Source organism: Equus caballus, chromosome 1 (genome assembly GCF_041296265.1).
Source record: "Equus caballus isolate H_3958 breed thoroughbred chromosome 1, TB-T2T, whole genome shotgun sequence".
NCBI lineage: Eukaryota > Metazoa > Chordata > Mammalia > Perissodactyla > Equidae > Equus > Equus caballus.
This window is the reverse complement of record NC_091684.1, coordinates 197610586-197631148: the sequence shown is the minus strand read 5'-3', so window position 1 is coordinate 197631148 and position 20563 is coordinate 197610586. Positions and strand designations below refer to the sequence as shown.

General features: G+C 44.1%; 1 long non-coding RNA gene across 6 annotated transcripts in view; it reads right to left on the bottom strand.

The window, feature by feature from the left end:
• Positions 1–20563, bottom strand: part of LOC111769314 (uncharacterized) — a 57979-nt gene that overhangs the window by 20266 nt on the left and 17150 nt on the right. Inside the window, exons 1-2 of one of the 6 annotated variants that reach the window (XR_011428702.1) lie at positions 8625–9207; positions 1122–7547 (exon numbers count right to left, since the gene is read on the bottom strand). The exons of 4 other annotated variants lie outside the window; for them this stretch is intronic. This is a non-coding gene — a long non-coding RNA (uncharacterized lncRNA). Of the gene's footprint in view, positions 1–677; positions 962–1121; positions 7548–8624; positions 9208–20563 lie in introns of those variants that run through there. One more of the 6 variants, XR_011428701.1, reaches the window with a different exon arrangement.

Here is a 20563-nt window from a genome sequence, read left to right as displayed (position 1 = left end):
CACACCCACAGCTGGGGAGGATTTCACGGCAGGCTGTGGGAGGTGGTGAGCGGGGCTCCAGGTTTGCTGGGAAGCATGAATCACAGAACTGCTGTTCTTCAGAAGCTACCACATTGTAAGCAAAGAGCTGATAATTATGTCAATGAACATTCTACTCTCTCTTTACTGCACTGATCTGTTCGCTTACAAAACTAAAACTTCTAGGTTTTTTTCCCAAAGGCCATATACTTCTGAAAAAGTTTCACTAAAAAGGAAACCTTGGAGTGGAGAAAGAATTTTATTTTCATAAAGTTTTTATTAACAGGTGTTCCTTCATCATGTTTAATGAGATAGATTACTCAGTTAATTACTTTTATAAAATTAAAAGGCAATATGTAAGAGGGAAACTGCAATAAAGCAAGCAAAACTACAGATTGTGGTAAAAGTAGCTGTGATGGTGGTAAATTTCAGCAAATTGGAAAAGTCTCTTTTGATTCCCCTCCAGCCAGCCTTTATCAAGTACCCTTATGTGCCGAACACCATGCCAGATGCGTGGGGAGTACAAGGAGGCAGTGTAGAACATGGCCTGTGCCCTCAGGGCATTCTTAGTTTGATTGGAAAGAGCAGTGATATGTAGACAGAGATACAAAAATCAACAGTTCTAGGACGTGAGTATTGTGATGGTCAAGAGTGCAGACCTGGAGCCAGATTGCCTCCGGAGAATGCCAGCTCGACCACTCCAGGCCAGGACTGGAGCAAGATGCTCACCTCAGCACACAGTTTGAGAGGGTGCCCAAATCAACCTTGGAATCACAATAAATAACAGTTTAAAAAATCAAAATTAATGCAAAGAATTCACGACGCACAAAATAGCAGAAGTTTAAATAAAGGCAGGCTGCAACGATGCTGTGCCGTCACGTTGAAGCCTCAGGCAAAAGGAAGAGAGTGCGATCCTATATACATGTTTCAGTGTATTTTTGACGGTTAATTTTTTTCCGGGACGTTAACGTAGTTGAGAAAGTAGCGAAAACTGAAAAGTAGATGTATTAAAACTCCCATTATTTTAAGCTTAAATATTTTATTTTTACCCCAAACAGAATTTGTTACAATTATACGTCTCTGAAAGCAAACTCATCACTTACCAGCTTCGTAATCCTGGATGAGCTCCTCAACTTCTGTGTCTTAGTTTCCTCTTCTGTAAGTGCGACCTCACAGGGATGGTGTGAAGATTAAATGAGTTATTATGTGTTGAGCGCTTACAACAGGCCCAGCCCCAGCAAATTCTCTTCAAGGGGAGCCATTGTTAGTGCTGTGTCTTTATTATATAGACAATGAAAGTTGTAGAAGATCAGAGACGAGAGATCAGTTTTAGCTGAGATGATTCGTCTCTCGTTGTCCGATATAGCTCCCACAGGAACCGCTGTATACGCTCGTCTAGAATAGGTCGAGTCCCCTAAGTGGCACTTGATACATATTTATTTATTGAATGAAAGGTAATCAGAAGATGCTTCACAGGGAAGACGGGATTTGAGCTGGTTGGCCTTGGATAAATAATAGCAATAAAAGGAGCCGGTGAGGGAGGGCGTAATGACTTTGAGAGGACTGACTTTGAATTACTAGTCATACACCCAATTGGAAATATCCGTCAGTCATACGGAAATGTGAGATTAGCACTTGGAAGAGAGACAGAGCCAAAATGTAAATCTGGGCATAATGCACCTGGTCATGACAGGAGCATCACCTAAGTAGATGCCCTCTCCAGAGGAGGATGTGCACAGAGAATCGAAAAGAGCAAAGGACAAGATGGGGAGACGGTGACTGGATGAGTCTGAAGAGGAGCTGGGGAAGCATCTTCGGATCCAGGATGGTTTTCAGATAGTGGCCTCTGAATCATGCAACGTCTCCCTGGCTCCTTAGACAACCCTCAGAAATAAGTGATGGGACTCGCGAGTAAGAGAGACCAGATCATTAAGGGGCTCATTCTGAAATATTTTGTTTCTTCTGAAAGTTGATGAAAGTTCAAATGAAACTTTCAGCAGTTCATAGAGAATATTTTAACATCATATATTTACTTCTAATTAAACTCCAAAAAGAGATATTTCTAATATAATCTTATTAAATAACAAAGTCACGAAAACTTTGAAAGCTGAAGAATCTAAACCCCTCCTCCCATGCTTTCCTCTCAATATGGAACACTTTATATTGCCTCTAATTTGTGAATTGATTATTCTTCAAAATTCGCTTTTTAAGCCAGTAATTTGGAAACACCAGCAATGTGGCTTGGTTCCCAGTCCACCTTGCAAATGCATATTTGTCCCACAGTGTCCCTGAACCACATTATCAATAATTCCCTAAGCCTCAACTTATCGTAATGTGGTTTCTATGACAACCACCCTACTGGATGGTTTGCCCAGTTACTTGTCTCCTCTACAAGCTCCTTTAGGGCAGAAGATATGCTTTAATTACCTTTGTATCCTCAGCACCTAGCATCCCGCCAGGCTGACATATGGGAGATGCTCAACACATACATGTTAAGTGAATGAATGAAGAACAGAATTCTGAGCTCTCTTCTAGCCTTGTCAGTGGAAGAAGGGATTCTCTCCACTTCCTTACATAGGGAATTAGAAGGCTGCTGGGACATGCAGGGGGCATACGTGATGGGGGGCAGGGGCAGGTTGGAGAGAAAAGACACTTGAGGCTGTAAGGGGAGGGATGGCGGCTGTTGAGGTAACCCCTGGAGCCCAGGGAATGGAGAGGAGCTCAAGAAACACAGGAGCGGAAATGTACAAAACACATTTACAAGCCATTTGTAAGCTCTTGGGGGATAAGTTGGCGGATCTACACTACTGGTTGCTTGTTTACTCTACCCCTTCCTTCCTTGGGAAAGCCCAGATTTGGTCTCCATGGCCTCGTGCCATGAAAAGGGTACCCTGGGTCAAGCCTTGAAGGAATGGTCTTGATTCAGTTTTAGCTAAGGAGACATGAGAAGAAATCTGCTGGGGTCGGGGTGTAGTTCTGGGAGAAATTCTCTTGCTATTAAGAAGAGATAAGTAGGAAGAAACCATTCCCCTCCTCTGACTCTAGAAATCTTGCTGCAATTAGATGCTTGGAAGTGCCTGAGCTGTCTTGGGACAAGTGGAGGAGCCAATGCACAGAGGGTGGCAGAGAGGAACAAGAGACAGGATCTGGGTCTTCCATGATGTCAGTGAGCTCCTGGATTAGCCAATCTTAGACCCAGCCTAAGTCTGGCCTTGTTAGTGGAACAATAAGTCTCACTATTGTTTAAGCCCATTCGCAATCAGAGTTTCTGTGACTCAATAGTGGTTACAGTTTTATGCAGATCTGACCCTCCCTCCTAGTGATTCACCAATTTCACCAGGATCCAGCCTTATATGTGTGGAATGAACTAGACGTGTAAATTCCCCAAATGTGGATCCTTTGCTTTTTGGAATCAGCACCTATAATGAGTAAAAAATTTTGGCATATGCTTACTTTGAACGTACCAGTGAATTATTAGGCTCACATGCTGGCAGAGATACCTCACCCAAGTCGCCTTGCTACCCTAAATTGGAAAGTCAATAGTAAACGGACTCTATTCAAAGAAGCACTTGGAACCTGGCACTCAGTAAGAAGCTTGATTGCAGATGATATGATATTTAATTTGTAACACAAATATGTGTTTCCAGTTGGAGTAGAAGTCCCATATTAATTACAGATAGAATTGCTGACTTGGTTCACAGAATGTAGACAAGAAACACTCCTCATTCCTGACTCTAAAAAGTTAGGGTCAGAAAGGAGGGAGTGACACTGTTCACACCAGAATAGATTGTGTCTCTTAGGAAACTTTAAGGAGTCACAGAAGATAGTGACACCAAATACAAATCCAATTAACCCTTCTATTTGGCAGCTGATAGCTTTTCAGGATTCTATTTTATTTCTCCCCTCGTTCATTTTAAACGTTATTGACAAGACTTTGAAAAATCTATTAATTTGTTTTTATTCCCCTCCCACCGCATGTAGCGACCCCCTCCCTTCTCTCCTTGGAGCAGAGAGCAGGTTTGTGACAGAGCAGAAAGCATCAATTGCCTGTGAGATATTTTCCTTCTTGACTTTGATTTTCAAAAGCTTATGCCATTCATTAGTTTATTGGTGTGTGTGTCTGTGTGTGTGTATTTGGTGGTTGTGCTGGGGGAGGTCCTGTAAGGGAAATTTGAAGACAGTGGAATGTCCGTCAGACTAAAAGATTCCTGGAGATAGGAGGGGGGACAGAGGTCTGTGGGTTCCTCAGCATCAGGAACCAGAGCCACGTCCATAGGAGTGCCCTACGGAGGCGACCAAATCTTCAAGGGTTTACCTTTTGGTGTGTCTGGGAAGACGGGACTCTAGGCATCCGCCTTGCCAAAGATCTCCATGCTTAAAGTGCCACAGGGAAAAACAGAGCCAGCAGGTCCTAAGGGACTGCACTGGCCAGGACAATGGGTATCTCACCAGTCACCAATGCAGTCCAGTGACTGATGACCAGAGAGCCTCCCCCACATCCTGGCACTAAGAGACCCTGGGCTTCCCAATGACCCTTGGGGTCAGGGGGTTCTGGGGCAGTCCAGTGTGCCTGGGGATCCATTTCCTTCTTGCTATGTAGGAAAAGGTGAAGTTGAAATTACATTGATTTAAATACATGAAAAAATTCAGTATCTCTTGCCACCTAGGTCTGTGGCCTGCGATTCACACCTGCGAATATTGACTATTTGGAGCCCATACTCAGTGAAATTTCTCTCTACTTGAAGTTAGTTGTGTCCACTTTTGGAATGTGCCAGAAACCCTTGACTCTAGATTTGTCTTAAAATCTCTTAAGTACAGCTGCTTTTGTGTGGAGGGGCATACCCTGCCTGCTTCCAGCACTGGAAACACTTCTTTAGGTTTGAGCACAGAAACATCAGATGCCACATTTAATTCTTGGTTGCAAGCAACAGAGGTCAGCCCCAGCTAACGCTTTCTAAGCTGGAATGCATTGGAAGGTCATCGAAAAGACCCCAGGATGGATGGGAGGACTGGAGAACAAGGCTTAGGAAATGCCCTGGAAACCCAGAAAGGATGGGCATGAGGACCTAGCCGAGGCCACGTCCCTGCTGCTGACCCACTGCTGCCCACAGGATGACGCCATCACCACAAGTGGCTTCTGAATTATCTTTGAATCTTGCTTCACTCCCTGATATTCAGAGTCCCGGAGAGGAGGGTCTGATTGGCTGGGCCTGGCTCCTGCACCGCCCCTGGATGTCTGGGGCAGGAGCGGGGATCGCCCGCCCTTGACAGGGTAGAGCACTGACCTCCCCAACACGACTCACACAGGGAACTCCCTCCAGATGGCAAGGGGGATGCTGAGCAGAGATTGAACGAACCAGACAAACGTCCACCATGTTCCCAACCCCTTAGGGAGAAGAAAGGGGGTCAAAGTTCTGAAAGCTCCAGCTTGAAATTAACTACGTTGGAGATGCATTCACCTTATTTCCTGGAATCCAGCGCTGTAAAAGCTTAGTGCAGGCTCATCGTTTCACTTCCAGATCAATTTGTAACCCATGGCCCTGATTCATGCATGTACTTGGCCCTGCTCTCTGGTCCTGGAATGCTTCTTCTGTTGATGTTAGATTACTGCAGCAAGTCCTTGGGCTCAGGGGCTGAAAGCCTTGCCAGGCACCTAAGTCAGAGCAACCTTTCACCTCCTCTCTCACCCCTGACCCCACCCTGATGCACACTGTCCTGTTGGTTTCCTAATAAAGCTAGGAGGAAGATCAACTTAAGGACCGTAGATTTAGGAGGCTATTTTTGTCTTCTTACTTACAGGCAGAACTAAATTCTCAGAAAAATAGGAATATGGCCTGTTTTTTAAGCTCTTCAGAAGTGGGAAAACGCTGTCCTTAATACATCCAACAGTAAATAAGACACAAGCTGTGTTTGAAGATTCCGTAGAAAACAGAGAACACTTGATAAAAACAGGAAAGGAGACGCTCACAGACTATCTCCAGATCCGTTCACGTGCACAGGAGGAAGCTGCCGAGGGCCTCACGACGATGCCGGGGCGTTTCAGCCCATCTGGGATGCTCCTGCTGCTTCTCCAGCTTCGAGCAATGGACGATGGACCCACTGAGCAGACAGCTGTGCTCCTTTCAGGTAGGAAAAGAGTCTTCTCGCACCTCTGGCAGCACTGAGGGAAACAGCCTCAGGGTCCGTGTCCGACCAAAGAGTCTCCTTTTTCTAGAGGTTCATCAGGATCCGGGAGCTGACAGAGACATGTGCTCTGGAAAAGGAAAACTAGATGCAGTCTGAGGGCACGTCACACCCACAGCTGTGCGCCAGAGAGGGTACAGAGTCTCAGAAAGAGCTTATGAGCCATAAATGACCAACGCTTAATAAACGCTTCTTAGCTACTTTCTTTCAAGAAGAACAAGTTGGGAAATTTTACACAGAGGCAAAATCTTCCCAATTCTTCTTGTTCTAATTTTCCTTAATTTGTTCACTTAGTTCACTGTATCTTTAAGGGTCTTACGGTGTTAGGTTGTCCTAAGGAAAGATGAAGTGCCCCCTATGCTGTGCCACCCTCCAGCATCCCTAACCCATGTGTAACTGAAGGTGCCAATTAGCAGGACCTGGAGAGTCACAGCACCGTGGCCTCAAAGTTGGCCACTGGCCAAGAAGAAACAGGTTCCAGCCGGCTGTACCTGAGGTTTTGAAAGCCACTGTACCCAACCCCAGGGTGCGGTGTGAAGCCTGGACAAGAACAGGCAAACTCCTGCTGAGCTCCGTGGCTGCGTGGGGCGAGCCTGCTCTGGGCTCACTCCCAGTTAGGCCCCGAAATGGGAAACCTGGGGCGGAGGTGAGAAGCCCAAAGGAAAACAGCAAATTTTAAAATTCTAAGGGCTCCGCTGAGACACAGAAGCCTGCGTCCCTCCCCGTCCCTTCCTCACTGCCCATCACACTGCTAAAGGCGTGTCTGCCTCACAGAGCAGCAAGTTTGTCAAAACTGAGGAGGAAAGTAAAGCTACGTATTTGTCTCCTGTTTCATCAGAGGCGAAGCTAAAGTAGAGTGTTTATAAGCATCATACAAGATATAAACTATTGAAGTTCCTCACAACGTCTTCCCAAATATGACTGACAACGGCTGACGGTCGTGGAATGAGGCTTTTATATGACTCACATGTATTTCTTTCCGTTTCTTAGCTGTCACACTCATCCCATAATAAGAGGCTTTCTGGTCTATTATTACTTCAGGAACACTAACATTTCTCAAGGGACCTCCCTCCCCCAAGGAGTTTTTACTCTATCTCCAGAGAAGATAGCATTCTCAAAGAGTGAGTCAATTTATCAGGTTGGTTAAAGCGTAAATTCCTCGGCCATCGCTCTTTACCGGCCATCAGATCTGCATAGATTTGCAATGTTAGACCAAGTTGTACATCTGAAGGGAAGCCTTCCGCTGCTCAGAAGTTCCCAGGATGAGTTTTACAAGCAGTGACGAGACCCTCACACTTCCATGGCTTTTGGTATAAGTCGTTGGCTCTTGATCATGATACTTTAGCCTTCAGAAGAAAGTGAAAAATGATTTAGATTCCAAAATGGAAATGTAATATGTGAGTTCCACAAAATCTAGGTGCACCATATATTTTAATGTATAAAGATGCTCCTAAACTCCACCAGTGTTGCTTTTGTGCTCAGCAGATGGCCCAGCCTCCTGCTTCACTGAGAAGGGAGAGAGCATCAGGACCAAAGGCTCCCTCAACTTCTCTCCTCTCTACCTCCTAACTTGTCTTTTCACTCACCTCCTTCCTCCCAGACCCACCTGATGCCATCTCCACCACCCTGAAACCTCAGGCCACTCACAGGCCCCATTCTCTTCTTCAGTGCCTCCATCGCCACTAACTCCCCTTTTCCTCTGCTCCCCAAGAAACACAGTCAATGCTCTCTGCCCTGAAAAAACCTCTCAGTTCTACTTCTCGCTGCCAACCTCCTCGAATGCACTGTCCTCCTCTCTCTCCGCCAGTCATAAGACCTCACCCAACTGCCCTTGATACTAGCTTTTTGTCAGCTTGTGCCTTCTCCTTTGGATGTTCACATCTATTCTCATGGTTTCACATATTACTTATAAACCAATCATTTCAAAGATCTGTCTCTAGCCCTGAGGTCTCTTCTGAGTTCCAAACCATTTCTGAGTGCGTGAGGTACGAGAGGCACTGAATAAACAAGTCTAAACCCAAACTCATCGACTCAAACCTGAACCACCTCCCCCCCCCCCGAAAATGCCTGCCTTTTGTCAACCTAAGAGTTATTTTAAATATCAGAAATTCTATAAACAAGAAAAGACTACAGTTATAGCATATAACCCCAAAGATACAGAGTCGTACAGGGGAAATCTGTGACACCCATAAAATAAGCAAGCAAAAACACTGAAAAATAGCCTAAAGTATCATTGAATAGAGAAACCCCAAAGGAACACAGAAAAATTTATTAAAATAGTGAATTAAAGTAATGTCTTAGAGACAACTGGTGGAGATCAGGCATGTCTAACAATTAAGAAGTCATTAACTGATGGCACTCGCTTGGATTTAATTTGCTTAGGCCTACCATTTCCAACTGAAAAGATCAAAGGATATCATTACCTGCACTATGGCATCACTGTTGGCAAAGTGGATTTGCCTGTTGGATCTGCCCCACACAGCAGGAAAGTTTGCTTCTAGAAAAAGAGTAAATGTGGTTTGCAGCTTTCCATGCTCACTTAGGGTGAGCAGACACCATGGTAAGCAAGCCCTGGAAGCACCAGGGGGAAAAACCATAAGGAGAAGATGGATGTCAAAAATCTTCACTTATTCCATGTGCCAAACAAAGTTACACACATGGCAAATCACAGTCGCTTTGTACAAGTGACTCTGAGATATAAAAGAACTGGATTCCAATCAATATTCATCAGTTCCCAGCTCTAATGTGTATATTATTCAGTGACCTTTGGCAAATGACTTAAATATTCTGAGATGATTTTCAGATCTAAAAATTGACTGTCTCACAGTTAAAAATCACTCAACAAAATCAAGCTGAAGCTCCAGAGAGATAGTTAAGTGTTTGAAATTCTCAGTCCTGCCAACTGACTTGTAGAATGTTCAAATATAACTTTACAGTTGCCAAAAAATAGAATAACGTTAGCTTACATTTCTAGGAAATGTCAGATGAGGCAATTTGGAAAATCCACCTGCTGTGCCTGAGCCCGAATCTAAAACAATAAATGGTCCATTTTTCCCTGGAAGTTGAGTTCTACTGAATTAGTCTTGTTATAGGATGAAAGCCTGAAAGTAAACATGATGAATCACGCCTCCTGCCAGGCCCGCTTGTCGTGGCGCTAGCAGTGGCTCCTGCTCTCTTTCCAACCGGCTCTCATAAGGAGCCAAGCATCCGAAGGAAAGTGTGATCAACAGATGCTCGTTTCCATAATTGGCGCTTTTCCAGTAGCCAACCCCAAATTTAATTAGCCACTTATCTGAAGCAGAAAAGGATTTCTAAAGCATTCTAGTAATCTGTGCTCATTCTCTCCACCGGTCCATGCCCCAGCCCCACGTGCCTCCTCACCCAGAACTCTTTGAAGCATGCACATCAAGCACAGGACATGTGCTAATTTTTACTGTAAATAAACAATTCTCTAAAAGTGTTCATGAGATTATTCTACTAGGGATAAAGAATAATATTCCATTGACCTGAAGACCACATATGGCACATGGGAAAGACACTGGAAATGAAGCTGCACAAGTAACTCATTACTAGCAGGTCAGCGTTTTTCCTGGGTTAACTCACAACTCTTCTGTGGTGACCTACGCAGCGCTGGACTCCCTCCAACCTGCAGCCGTCCCTGGTGGTCCCAGAGGCTGCATTCGTTTAACACTGCAGAGCAGTACCCTCACTCTTATTGCTCTGCCGACATTGTATTCAATGAACTCTGTCACGGCTCCAAATCCCTTGGAACAAAGGAACTGTCTACACTTAGTCCTCTTGACATCTGCTATAAGATGGGGTTTCCAGGAACTCATGCGGTCACGTGACTCCACAATCACCTCAGGGGGCCCTGTGGTTCAGGGGGCTGTTGTCAAGCCGAAACAAAAGGTAAGAATACCGCTCGGGTTTTGGCAGATGGTGTGGGGAGGTTAGGCACAGCACTACCTGCTGTGGACACGTTCCCCTGCCTGTCCAGCATCCTTTGCCCTGTCTGCTGGGACAGAACTCCTCTTGGTGGTAGTGAACCATCCATCTGGTTCCATCAGCTGACCCTCCCCCAGCACACTCCAATTCCTCCAAGGACACAAGGACTGGGAGAAAGTTGGACCTGTGACCCAGGTCAGGCCAGAGAATTCTTTGAAATTCAGGTTCTCAGAAAAGGCTTTCTCCCTGGTCACTGAGCTAAAAGAATACGAGTCTTGCCCACCACTTGGACAGAATCTGTCTACCGGGTGGAGGTGGGGGCCTGCCCGTACCACACCACTGGAGCCCTGGATCCAGCCCTGCCTGGAGTCAAAATGAGCTTGGCCTTCACTTCCAGGAGCTAATCAAGTCCTGTTTTTGCTCAAGGTACATGGGATGTGGTTCTTTCCCTGACAGCTTCCTGACCAATAAACACCTAACCTCACCCCTCTCCAGCTTCTGCCTAGCTTATGTAGATGATTATTTCCTTCCTCTTGTGATGTTTGCCCAAAATTCTTGATATCCTCCCCTCTAGCCCTTTAAACTCGGGTCAATGGGGCTGGCCCGGTGGCACAGCAGTTAAGTTCGCACACTCCACTTCTTGCCGGGCTGGGGTTCACTGGTTCAGATCCTGGGTGCGGACATGGCACCGCTTGGCAAAAGCCATGCTGTGGTAGGCGTCCCATGTATAAAGTAGAGGAAGATGGGCATGGATGTTAGCTCAGGGCCAGTCTTCCTCAACAAGAAGAGGAGGATTGGCAGTAGTTAGCTCAGGGCTAATCTTCCTCAAAAATAAATAAATTAATTAATTAAATTAAAAAAAATAAACTCGGGTCAAAATCTAACCTTTAAAGAAACGCTTCCTATGTTAACCCACATCTCCCAAAGTCTTATTGTACGCCTCAATGCATGTATACATGGATACATTCCATCCCATAATCATATCCCAAGTGCTATTCCATGAGACCCATCCTTGCTGTAAAACTGTTCCTTAACCGAGAAGTTTTAATTGCTGGAAAAAATAAGAGGATTCTCATTTTAAAGTGTCCTACTTATTAAAAATGGGCTCCCATGGTGAAATGCAGTGAGGATCCAGTGTGTGTGTGTGTGTGTTTTTAATAAATGCTAATATTCGAAAGCTTATTGTGAGCCAGGCAGTGTGCTGAGCACCTTACACTTTTCGTTAATCCTTACAACAAAATTACGTGCTGGATACTTTCATCTCCCACTTTAAAGAATAAGCTTCAAGACCTTGAATAATCTGTTCAAGGTCACATAGCGGGTAAGCTGGAGGAGCTAGACTGACTGAATCCGGGGCCCTTCTTACCATCCCCGAGCCCCACTCGCACACCAGGGACTGGGCATCTGCCTTCTTGGAACGCCCCAGTGAGGCTTCGGTTGGAGTCACTCTGCATAAGTAGCTCTGTACCAGTGGGTCAGCATCTTACCTGGGTTAACTCACAACTCTTCTACGAGACCTACCCAGCCGCAGACTCCCTCCAACCTGCAGCCAGACCCCAGGTGGTCCCAGCGGCTGCATTCATTTAATACTGCTGAGCATCACTAAATGATTTGTTTTATTAATAGTGTTAATATCTTTTTTTAGACTTAAGTGAAATATGTTTGGTAATTTTGCTTCCTGGTCCACAGCAATTCTAAAGGAATGAAAACTTGGAAGTGACTGTGAGGTGGAGGTTGACCCCAGCAACAGTGATAGATGGCTGTAGAGTCAGGAGGAGCCTGAAACACTGCTACAGGAAGACACAGGAGCTCTAGATGTGCCCAGAGTCCGCCCTTCCATGGCTCTTCCTTGCCTGATTCACAGACAGCCCTCAGAGCAAGGAGCCGTCCTGTGGGCTCTCAAGGACAGCACCATCACAGGAAGTGGGTCCTCCCGGGCACTGGTGGCAGCCGCTAGCCCTGTAGAGTTGGCAAACGTGAACCTATTAAGAAGCTCACATGGGGATTACGTAGCTATTCTTTTACAACACGCAATCATCAAACTACCTCTACAAATTTCTAAATGCATCTTGATTCTTCCCTAGGTGGTAGTTTTGAGGCCAGGAATCGCTGATAAATCCGACTTCGTAATGGGTCACATTAGTGCTCGATGCCCAAATGTCCTTATTACACAGATAATAAATCCTCTTTCTTTCTGCGATGAACCAGTTGTACATCCCTATTTTAAACACTGTCTAAATTTGTAAATGTTTTATTTTAGATACCACTCCAGAGAAATTGTCCCCTGAGACTTGAGCGTCTTACTCAGAGAAGGGCACCACAGTCCCTTCATCAGCACCCCACACTTTTCCTTTCCACAAATTCAAGTAGACTAGAATGTGAATGAGAAGAGCGGGGAGAGCATCGTAGAAACAGACACACTGATGGGGCGAGTGGGGAGAGAAAGTCAAGGAGAGAGGAAGTCTATACGAAAAGTGAGCCTACCAAAGAGTTGGCTAAAAATGGAAAATGGTTATCTCAGGAGAGAAGGAAATCTCCCCCAGACACCCCACCACTATCTCTACTCCACACATGTGAGTGATATTTTTTGTACCAAACTCTGTAGAACTTTGGTAGCCAGCCTCCAAGGTGACCCCAGTGATTCACACTCTTGTGTAGTCCCCTCCCACAATGAACAGGCCTGACCTGAGTAACCAACCGCGTACTGTGCAAACGACGGGACGTGACTTTTGAGGCTAGGTCATAAAGGACAGCGTGGCTGCCACGCTGTCTCTCTAGGACCAGTGGATCTGAGGGAGGCCAGCGGTCGTGCCATGAAGACACACGGCAGCCCTGTGTACCACGCGGTGAGGAACTGAGGCCTCCTGCCAACGTCCGGCACCAACTTGCCGATGATGAGAATGAGCCACTTCACAAGCGGATGCTCTGGCCCCAGTCAAGTCTTCTGCTGTCTGCAGCACCGGCCAACCTCTTGACTGCAGCTCTGGAAGACCCTGAGAGACCCCAGAATCACCCAACTAAGCTTGTCCCAAATTCTTGGCCCACAGACTATGAGATAATCAATGTTTATCATTGTTTTAAGCCATTGAATTTTAGAGTAATTTGTTATACAGCAATAGATAACCAATACAAAAACAATTTAACTCTACACTATATGCTCAGGTAACTTTATTTTAAAAATCCAAATCTGTTCTATGATAATATTTTCATTTATTTTCTGGAATCCTTAACCAATATCAAAATTCAAGACTATGGATGAAACAACGGGTCATAAGGTCAGCTTGTATACATGAAAATCAACCCTCCGTAGACGTTGTTCTGACACATCAGTACTTAAACCCCAAGAGAATGATGAAACGAGAACCCTTCATTCAGGCCTTCAGTCTCATCTTTAATGATTTATTTTAGCTTCAGCCTAGCCAAGGATGCATCTGTAAAAGTGTGTGTGTGTATTGGGGACGGGGCGGGGTAGGGGGAGGATACATACATGCTTGTGTGTCCCTAATTGGAGAGAAAAGATCAGGGTTTAAAAGTATAAAAGCAATACGTTCATTGAAGAAAATTACAATATGGGTAGAAAAAAACTGCTTGAAGTTCAAGCTCTAACAGAACCTATTGAGACCCTTGCCGTCTTTTTGCCCACCCAGGCTGCTCCTTCTGCGCAGCACTAGGAGTTCTGGATAAATGGCGAAAGATGGATCAATGTCAAGCCCGGCCTTGACTACCCTAGCAAAAGCTTTGCTACGCTACTTTTTTTCTTTTAAGATTCATTCTCAAAGGTACAGAAATGAGTTATAAAAATGTACGTGTGTATAAATACGTATAAAGTGCACTTTAGTGAAATACTTAACAAGCATTTCTCAGCACTTCCTGTGTATACCACACCAGAGCAGCTGTTTCCGGGAATCCTGAAGAAGAGAGTTTCCGCCCGTAGAGTCTAAATCTTACTTTAGACCACTATTCAGCCAACACCAGAACTCATTTGTTTCATTGTGAGCAAGTGGCCACGTTGTTCTGATCATTTGATATATAGATGATTTTCTAAAAATTTAGATCCTCCATTATTCTATATTGAACAGACTCTGTATGTATATTAAAAAAAAAAATTCTAGTTTTCACCTCACTGCTGGAGACAGGAAATACCAAGCTGATTTAAATAGAATCAGGTCAGATGCTTCTGTCTTCAGCTAATAATGAGAAAAACTATTAGTTCAGGGCCTACTTTGTACCTAGCATTTTACATAGATTATCTTTAATCCTTTCAACAGCCTCAGAAGGTGATAGTAACCCCATTTTACAGATAAGGAACTCGTGGTTCAAAGGAGTTAAGTAACACGCCTAAGATCACGCAGCTTGTGGGTTCTGGGCCTCCACTGGCAGCTCATCCACAGCTCCAAGCCTTTGTGCTTTTCATAGCACCACCCACCCCATTAGACAGGGCTCTCACTTTCCATCTGATTCCCAGGCCTCCTGTTTCCTGCACCAAAACAGCTTCACAGGTCTTTGTCCTCTCATAAGGAAGCGACACAGCTCAGGAGGAGCAGGGAGTTGAGGTCTGGGGGAGAAGGGAGGAGGGTGGTGCTGGGGTCAGAGAGAGAGGGTGGATAATCCCAGTGCCATATCTCAGCCTTTTCCACAGATAGAAGTAGAAGCCACACACCTTGCCCAGAACTTTTTTTCTTTAGGAAGATTGGCCCTGAGCTAACATCTGTGCCCATCTTCCTCTATTTTATATGTTGGATGCCACCACAGCATGGCTTGGTGAGTGGTGTGTAGGTCCGAGCCTGGGATCCGAAGCGGAGTACATGAGTTTAACCACTACACCACCAGGCCAGCCCCCTGCTGAGAACTTCTAATTGTTAAAAATTCATAAGTGCTTCCTGAAAAGGGAGGGGAAAGTTTTACTCAGAAGAGTTAATATAGTCACAGAACAGACCAGTTACAGTAACTTAATCTCTTTCATTTTTTCAGATGCTTATTTCCTGGGCCAGCAATTTTTATTTGCTTACAGAGTCACAGGTTGATTTCTTCCCATTAGAAACTATCTTTTCCTTGGTGTTCGGTACCTTACACTTCCTTCTCTGTTGCTGGAATGAGGGGTTTAAATGTCCCCATTCTGACCCAGTGTCATTAACTGCTCAGATCCCACAGACAGCCGCAGAGCACCCCCACGCCAGACACTGTTCTTGGAGATCGGAGGCACTTTATCTCTTGAACACAACTTCCTGTCTGGCAGATATTGAGCTTGGCGCCTATCCTTCACACGCAACTTCTCCAGGCAGTGACTTATTTCACTAGTTGTTTCTGGACACCAACCTATCACCAGGCTAGTAAGTAGTCAGTAGCTGCTACTCTGCTGGTTTGCCTGCAGGTCCAGGGAGTAAATGAAGAAAATAACTAACGCTCACCCAGAGCTTAAGGCAGGCCAGGCACAGTTCAAAGTGCCTTACATTCGTTAACCCATTTACTCCAAGACCAGCCCTTCTACAGAAGAAGAAACTGAGGCGCAGAGAATTTAAGAAATCGCCCAGGCGCACACAGCTTGTAGAGCCATGATCTGAACCCAGGCGGCTGGGCTCCAGGTCCGCATTCTCGAACACTGTGCTACACTGGCCCTTGCAGGATGAGGTTAATGGTAGCCCAGGAGTGTTGCTATTCAAAAAGCAGACTAATGTTTCCCCCAAATGTCAACCTTGACAAATACCATTTATGTAACTACATTTTACCTCTCATAGTCCCGAGCAAAGAAATCATTAAACTGGCTGCTTCGTGTGTTCTGTAATTCTGAGCAGTTCTGTATGTCAAGTGCATCCACTACTGAGCAGAACGGAACCGCTGACTCCACCATTCACGAGCATCACTCTGCAGCTGAAGCGGTAATAATTCAAAACCGATCAGCGTGGAGAGACTTGAAAAGTCAGGCTGTTATTAGCATTTAATGGAATCAATTATTTAGTAGACTATAATAGAATGTATTATAAGTAAATCTCAATAAATCAGCAGATGCCAGGAACATCTTAGGGGCTAAGAATTTTTAAGGTATTCTGTATATAAGAAGTGATGGTTATTCCTGGAATGAATGTCTTAAGTTGACAGAATAGTTTTAAATTTCTTTAAATGAACATTTTTAGAAAGGTTCAACTAGAGCAAAAATAACTTAAAGCTTAAAAAAATTTTTTCAACACTACATAGTTCTAAAGATACAACACAAATAGACTTGTTGTATCCTGAGAAAAATCAATATTAACTTTCTAATTATCATATACTCAAAGAAGTGTGCCACTGATTGTCATATAAAAGTAAAAAATAACTACAACTGCACATCAGCTCAATATGATCCTTAGGAAAGTCCCCACATAAGTAAATTCTATTATTTCCTACCGTCAAGACAGGGTTGGTGGAACTGGCATGCCTGACTGAGGCTAGGAAACTAGGAGACTATTTTACTGACGTAAGTGTTAAAAATAGTGTACATTCCTTTCTGGCTCAATTCAGTGTGTCAGTGACCCCTAAAGAATGACCCAAGGCATTTCCAGTTTGAAGATGTCAAATAAAATTGACATTTCCGTCATCTCTCAGACACCACCCAGCAAAAAACAAAGGAAACCAGAGACAGGAATAAAAACCCCACCTTCAATTAAGAATTTAAAACAGTGGAGGCTCCTAACCGCAAAACAGGTGGAAGGGGTGCCAAAAGCAGTGGAGTTTGAGAAAGGCATGAAAAGGAGCCGAGGGAGGGATCCAAGTCTGCAGGTGTCAGAAAGCGCCTGACAGTTCAACCGAAAGATGCGTACACTGAGGTGAGAAATCAGTGCCTCCATTTGTCCGTCAAGGGGAATACGGTGGTAATATGGGCCGAACTGTGTCTCTCCAAAAGATATGTGGAAGTCCTGACCCCTGGTACCTGTGAATGTGACCTTATTTGGAAATAGAGTGTGCAGATGTAATCAAGGCAAAATTAGATCATGCTGGCTTAGGGTGGGCCCTAATCCAACGACTGATGTCTTTGTAACAAGACCAATTTGGATGCAGAGATACCAGAGAGGAGAACACCACATGAAGGTGGAGGCAGAGATCGGAGTGATGAATTTACCAGCCTAGAAACCCAGGGTTGCCAGCAGCCATCAGGAGCTAGGATGGAAGCATGGAACGGATTCTCTCTCAGAGCCTCTAGAAGGAACCAACCCTGCCAATACCTTGATTTTGGACTTCCAGCCTCCAGAAGCGTGAGGGAATATATTTCGGCTGGTTTAAGCCACCCAGCTTGTGGTACTTTGTTATGGCAGCCCTAGCTTCTAAGACAGATGGGTAGGCTGGTGGCATGAGTTTCCCTGGATCTGGCGTGGTTTTGAGTAGAGAGAAGGTGGGACTAAACTATAACATTCACAAGAACTCGTATGTTTATGAGGAGAGGAAAGAGACTACAGTGCAAGCAGCTCGGCAGCTGCCTGTCTTCACTGGCTGCGGAGAAGAAAGGGCTCAAACATCTCATCCGCAAAACCCCGGGTCCAAAGAAAAATTCTCTCTGATGTAGAAGGCGTCGTTGGCCCCTTCAAAACACAAACCTCCTGTAAATAAATAGTCAACCTTTGAAAATGCTCCTCATTCAAAGATGAGGAATAATAAAAGGAACCAAGAAAGGTATAAGGAAAGAAATGAAAATGGAACACAAAAACAAAGCAGATGAATAGTCAACATGAAAACGCCACCTCAGAGCAGACGAAAATTTTGAACATGTATTTTGCCTTAATTTTTTAAAAAATATAATGAAGCAGTTGTTTCTAGAAAACAAGCATGAAACAAAGAAACAACAACTCAGAGAGGGGTGAGAGAGATGACTACAGGAGACGAAACAGCTGACAGAGCTCAGGAAAGAGGTGAATGAAAAAGAAACTAAAACCATGGTAGAGATGTGCATGAAACTGGAGGCAAGGCACAGTAAGAAGCTCCAGCATGGAACAGAGGAGTCAGAGACGAGAAAAAGGTGCAAAACATGATGAAGGAAACAACGTCAGAGAGAAGCTTATAAATATGAAAGTAGGAGTAGGCAATGCAACTCACAAAATAAGAGGACCTGAAAATAAGATAACGTGAATAATGGAAGAGAACAAACCCTTAAAGATATATTTCAAGAAAACTTTACTGGAATAAAAGAAGACTTGAATTTACAAATTGAAATTGCACGCTGTGTCCCACAGATCTTGACTCAGAATGGTCATAGTAAGTTTTCCAGGCTTTGAAGATGAAAGATTATTTTAAAACAAAGAAAGTCTTTGAGCAGCCACTGTGGAAGAGGCGGGCGGAGGGGAGGAATGAAGACATTTATAAAGGAGAAAATAAGATTAGCTTCAGATTTCTCCATAATGTTCAATATCAGAGAGCACAGCAACATCTGGAAAATTCTCCCAGAAGGAAAGTGTATATTCCAACCTATCATTCACTTTAAAAGCAATAGACAATTTTGAACATGCAAACACTCAGGAAATATTGTTCCCACGAGTTTTTTCTGAAGAATCTTTCAGAGGACAAATTTCAGTCACCCAAGACGTAGATGGAAAAACTTCAGCACAGAACTGCATGTGAGCATTAAATCTATTTAATCCTGGGACTAGAACTAAAACAAAAGCGGGCAATATATCCACAGAACCAAATGCAAATGCTACAAACTCTGACAAGGTGGAAACAATTTGACTAAGAAGTTGAGAGGGGAACAGGGAAAAGGTAGGAGGTAGTGAAAGAGACTGATGCCTCTGTTTTTTTTATAGCTGTCGCCAAAAGATTTCTTTAAGTCAGTTATGAGAATATAGGTGTAATTTACAGTTACCAAAAAAGATAATGTAATCTTTTGCATAATAATATAATATAGATAATAGATAATAAACTGAAATTAGATGGTAAAAGGAAGGGAAGGCAGATAAAGAGGAAACTTCATAATCTCATCGTTGTTCATAGTAGAGAATTAACAGATATGGGCTGAAGAAATAGAGGATTAAAGATAGTGTCAACTTTCCTTAATAGACAACTCTTGGATCAAAGAGGAAATAAAAATGGACACGCCAGAATATCTGAAATAGAGCAGCAATGAAAACATCACAAATCAGAGCTGAGGGGTACAACAAAAGCAGTGGTCTCAGGGAATCTTACAGCCTTAGATGAGAGTTGTGTCCAAAGAACAAGGAAAGAAAAAAGGAAAACTTTAAGCTCTGACAACTCAATGTTAGGTTTATTTATTCTTTTTTTTTTTTTTTTTTGAGGAAGATTAGCCCTGAGCTAACTGCTGCCAATCCTCCTCTTTTTGCTGAGGAAGCCTGCCCCTGAGCTAACATTGTGCCCATCTTCCTCTGCTTTATATGTGGGACGCCTGCCGCAGCATGGCGTGCCAAGCAGTACCATGTCCGCACCCAAGATCCGAACCGATGAACCCTGGGCTGCCGAGAAGCGGAACGTGTGCACTTAACTGCTGTACCACCGGGCCGGCCCCAAGGTTTATTTATTCTTGTTTGTTTCTTTTCTAAGGAAAACAGAGTAAAGCAATAAAGATAAAAGTGGAGATTAATGAATTAAAAAACAGAGAAACGTAGAAATAAATCCCAAGGGCCGGTGCTTTAAAAACAAAAAATGCAAATATAACCTTATCTAACAAATCAAGGGGGAGAAAAGAGAGAAATCTTGAATACACAAAATAGATGAAAAGTAAGGAAAATTAGTCACAGATACAGAAGAAATTAAAACATTTGTGAAAGTTGACTTTGCTCAACCTTTCAAGTAAATTTGAAAATCTTGATGATATGAATACTTATCTAAGACAGTGTAATTTAACTAAACTTCCCAAGAAGAGACAGAAAATCTAAACAGACCAACTATAGAGAAGCAGAGAAAGTGGGCAAACAGGTCTCCCACTCAAAAAGCACACGGCCCAGATGGATTCACAGGGGAATTCGACCAAACCAAGGGTTCTCAACTTTGGCTACTTATTACAACCACCTGAGAAGGTTTTGAACCACCTAGGAGCCCAGGCTGTGACCCAGAGCAATTAAATCAGCATCTCTGGGCCGTATCAGCAGTTTTTTGGTTTTTGTTTTAAAAGACTGGCACCTGAGCTAACAACTGTTGTCATCTTTTTTTTTCCTGCTTTTTCTCCCCAAATCCCCCCAGTACATAGTTGTATATTTTAGTTGTGGGTCCTTCTAGTTGTGGCATGTGGGACACCACCTCAATGTGGCCTGATGAGCAGTGCTGTGTCCGCACCCAGGATCCGAACCACCGAAACCCTGGGCCGCCGAAGTGGAGTGCTGGAACTTAACCACTCGGCCACAGGCCGGCCCCTATAGCAGTCGTTTTTAAACTCCCCAGGTGATTCCAATATGCAGCCCAGGTTGAGAACCACAATGTCAAATTGTTAAAGACATTGATGATG